The 5,000-nt window shown below is 32.1% G+C and overlaps 1 protein-coding gene across 1 annotated transcript in view; it reads right to left on the minus strand.

Moving 5' to 3' along the window:
* Nucleotides 1–5,000, minus strand: part of LOC137658529 (uncharacterized) — a 99,886-nt gene that overhangs the window by 17,742 nt on the left and 77,144 nt on the right. The gene's annotated exons all lie outside the window — the stretch shown is intronic.

Genomic DNA, 5,000 nt, shown 5'->3' on the forward strand with positions numbered 1-5,000 from the left:
CCACACTTGTCCAGAGGTGTACATTCGTCTGTTTCCATGCAGAAGAGCTGCCCAGGTGGGCAGACATGGATCTGCGTAGGTTTCTGAGAATTTGGATCTGCATCACAGGTGTTCTTAGGCACACATTTCCCTTTCGCCAAACAGAATTCCTCGTAGGGATGACATCCATGGTCGGAAGGTTCAGGCTCTTCGGGTGAACCACACAAACCCTCTGGCAAACATATGTCTTTCAACAAGCAGAAGATCTGACCAGGGCGACAACTTATAGAGTTACCTGGAAACCCGGGAAGGGAGGTATCGACACATTTACCTTTTGAGACACAGGTCCCAAGGGACAGACAAAATTCTTCAGCATAAGAACAAATCTGTCTGGGAGACGTGTCTTTCCAGATACCCTGATCATTACAACGGCCTTTTGTAACGCATGCATCCTTTGCCAGGCAGAATTCTTGCCCAGGATGGCACGGAGGCTTTAGTGGGGATGGGGAACGCCCTGCTTTCCCGCATGTGCTTTTGGATACACATCTTCCTTCTTCCAAACAATATTCCTATAGAGAGAAGTAAATTTCCCTTGTAATAAACATCTCTCGACCAATTTAGCATTAATGAAACTCATCAGTAATAAAGCTTTCTTTTTGCATTAGCGTGGCCAAAGAGTCAGTATCTCAAAGATATTCAATAAAGAAATAATTTCAGGAGATTTACCCGAGAAATTATGTTTTCATGAGATATGACATTAAGTTAAGACATCGGATGTTTGACCAGAGAATTAATGGAAGATTGGCCAAGGCTTTTATGCCAAATGGAATGTGCGAAAACGTCAGTATCCCATGCTTCTTAAGAAAACAAAAAAAAGTAGTTGGAGATTTCTTCGGTTCACAAGATTCGCCAATAGAATTATAAATATATTCTTTATACCAATACCTCAAGAAAATAATCAAACAGATTAACAGAAAATAAATAGCCCTGATATTTTCAACATATTTACCACAGCTATGAAATCTCTTTAGATTAACCTTGATATAACTGAGATATAAAATGTTCTAGTGCGCAAGAATTCGACAAAAATTAGAGAATTACTATTCCACAAAATTCCTTATTAAAATGTCAATTGGGAATTACCGACGTTTGATATCTGATAAGAATTAATCATAATATTAATATCATGAAAGTCGAGAGGTGATATTTTCACAGAAGAACACACTGTAAAATTAGTGGATAAGAAAGAGCCATGAAGGATTTAAAAGTCTCCTATAAACAAAAACATATTTTACAGAAGAAATAAGAAATAAGAAGGTCAACATAAATTACGATTAAATCCTAACTAGTCAAGTGATCTTGCCAAATGAGGTTTTTTTTTTTTTTTTTTTTTTTTTCTTTTGCTGAAGTCCATTCTTAAGATTATGGCAGCAGCACAAGGTCAAATTCCAAAACAGAATCAAAAGAAGCCGGTGAAAAAAAAATAAGTATATAGTGGAAATTTCTAAAAACAAAAGTAAAACGGTCATTTATAAACATCCGTGCATGAACGACTATAAGCAATTAAAGCGAAAGTATTAATTTTATATATAATACATACATATTATATACATATTTACACATATACAGTATATAACTATGTAAACTTAAAATAAAAAAAGGTATACAAATCAGAAAAGCTTTCTCAAGTTTACATTTAATAATTTACCGGACTTGATTTAAACTTTTAGTTACTATCCGTTTTCATTTAAACTCTTGTAAAACATTGCTTTTTAAAGTTTTTAATCTTTCTTCTGACTGCAACAGGCACCACGAGTTAATTAAATTTCTGCACTCATATTTTATTCGTAATCACTATCCATCTTACTTGTCAGAAGAATTTACAAACCATTTTTAGATCGAAGGCCACAGAAGAAAATGTTCCAAAGAAGCAAATGTGTGTGTCTCTACCACTTACATATAATTATGAAAATGTTAAATGTAAACTTTTAGAAAGCTCATTCTGATTTGTATCCCTTTGTTAATTCTAATCGTGTTTTCAAAAATCATCTGACAATAGGATGCATGTTCAAGCTCAAAGACATTTTACTGGAATTGATGGGTTCCTCAATTGTTTATTTGTGTAATTGTCCCAGATGTAATTTGGGAACTATTATCGGTTGCTCCAACCGACTCTTGAGGGTCTGCATTGACCCCATAGAGGTTTCAATCATCAGAATGGATGTACTCTACCCAAAATCACTCTTATGTGTGCAAACCACCTATTAATTAATCTAATTACTTCAAAATTTAGCCCAATCATCTAATAGCTACTTCCTAATTTCCCTCGAGTCACTTTTGCAACTATCCCCAAACCTAAATCACTCAACTACCTCTGTTCCTTTACATAATGTCTAACGGATCTTGGCCGCATAATCTTTTAACTACCATGTACACAATGTGACGTTGAACCCTCCCAAACATTTCATCTTTTATTCTAGGACTTTACCTTAGTAATTTGCTTGTTTGTGTTACTAATTACTTTTGGGCTTTTCTGTTCTGTGAGTTTTTTAGTCTATTTTAGGATATTTCTTTGAATTGGTTTCAATTGGTGATGTAATCCATTTTATTTCAATGCAGTTGTTACGATTCTTTCCTCAAAAAATTTTTTTTTTTTTTCTGAATTTTACTTGTGTAACAGATTAGTGTCTATTAATGTGTTAATGTTCATGTTTTAACCCTGATGATAGGAAAGATGGATTCGCTAAACCTTGGTTGATTGTAATGAATAGTCCAAAATTATGTTTCTGCGTACCATCGTCTTCCAATTAAATCTGAAGCTTTCTAGAAGCAAAAATGTCCTTCAATATACAAAGAAAAAAATTAGCTAACCAGTCTCTTCATACATTCACATTTTGGCTGACATAATCCCTCTTCCTTTTGATATCTCTCAAATACAATACCTGTATACGCTTTCTGGCATCCTGTATTCAGTGACTCGCCTCTGATATCCCACAAGAACCAAACATAATTCTTCCTAAATACCTAACTGAATCAGCTTCTATATTTTATCATCCATATCAACATTAACTTATTGGTAATTCTGGTTTCCATGTGCTTTCAAAGCTTTATTATTACCCAAATTAAATCTTAACACAGCAATCTAAATAAAACGTTTAAACTCTACCTAACCTCCGTTATTTGTCAGTATAAAGGGGTAGGATGAATTAAAGCACTAACTGAGGGTGAGGGGAGATATTGTATAATGCAGAAGAGGGAGATTATAAGGTTATTTGAGGGGCAGATGCATGACAAAAGAGAAGATCGTGTGCAGGTGCAGGGAAGACAAACATGGTAGCCAAGAAGGAAACGAGAGAAAAAGAAGGAAAAATATAAACATATACACAGAAAGAGAGCATGGACATGAGGGAAAATAAAAGGTTATTCAAAGGGGAAGTAATGCAAATACAAAAAAATTAATATAAAAGTGAGCATCAGAATAATAGTTGAAGAGCAAAAGATTCTGATTGAAGATAAAACATGTCGTGTCGATGGAGTGAATATTTTTGAAGATTTGCTGACTGAAAAATACAAGAAAGGTAGAGCTGGATATCTAGAATGGAATGAACTAGTTAACTTTGATAAGGTAGGCAATGAAGAGGCTGAAAATTGAAAACAACTATAACTTGAGGAGATTACACGTGATAATTTCTTCAAATGGTTGATCAGGGTATAAAACTTTCAAACGAATGGGTGAAAGAAATAATTATACCTTTGTATAAAAGTAAAGGTGATAGAGACGACAGTATCCACCCGTTATGAGAAACGGTTATAAACACACATGGACTATATATATATATATATATATATATATATATATATATATATATATATATATATATATATATATATATATATATATATATATATATATATATATATGTATAAATATATATATATATATATATATATATATATATATACATATATATATATACATATATATGTATATATACACACGCATGTATATGCGTTCTATTGTATTCATACACTAAAGGTTACTTGCCAGCACAATAAATACAGGGTTGTTAAATAAAATAGCTTAATCTATGATGACACGCAGGAATGTTTATGGTTAAAGACACGAAGCACCCCTGCCAGAGGGTGGTTATATTTGCTCATTTTGTCAAGGCTACTTCCAACTCCATGTAAAGAGATTTTATAATTATACTGTTTACCTCGTGAAATGTACCATAATGAAAAGGTTAATTACTCTTTCACATTGGGGTTTACTGAGTTTTTCTAATATTAATTTACTAAAAGGTTTCGTTGCTAAAGAATGTGACACTAGACTTTTGCTCATAGAATAGGGTATTATATCAACATAATTAAAATAGTAAAAGGCTATGCACCTAAAATATATTTTTCAATGTACGTGGGATGTATAGTTCTACTGTATAGCGTTTGTTCAGTACACATATTTCTATATATCGATATCGATTATATATATATATATATATATATATATATATATATATATATATATATAGGTATATATATACATATATATGGTATATATATACATATATATGTATATATATTTATATATATATATATATATATATATATATACATATATGTATATATATATATATATATATATATATATATATATATATATATATATAGATACGCACTCGTTCATGTAAAGAATAATTATGGGATTGACACTAAGAGACAGAAAACGAGCAGCATGTATGCGGATATTCTAACAATATATAAGAAAAATGAATGGACATGGGCAGGGGATAAAATGACAATAATAGATAATAGATGGACATCATGAATAACAGAAGTGGTCCCTACATATTGCAAAAGAAACAGGGAAAGAGAGAGAAGGCGATGGATTGACGAGTTTAGAAGATTTGCTTGTATAGATTGGTATAGAAAGACCATAACCTGACGCGAAAGGATAGCCTTTGTCCTGCAGTGGACTAGTCACGGCCAATGATATATATATATATATATATATATATACATAT

The sequence above is a fragment of the Palaemon carinicauda genome, chromosome 1 (genome assembly GCF_036898095.1).
Source record: "Palaemon carinicauda isolate YSFRI2023 chromosome 1, ASM3689809v2, whole genome shotgun sequence".
Classification (NCBI taxonomy): Eukaryota; Metazoa; Arthropoda; class Malacostraca; order Decapoda; family Palaemonidae; genus Palaemon; species Palaemon carinicauda.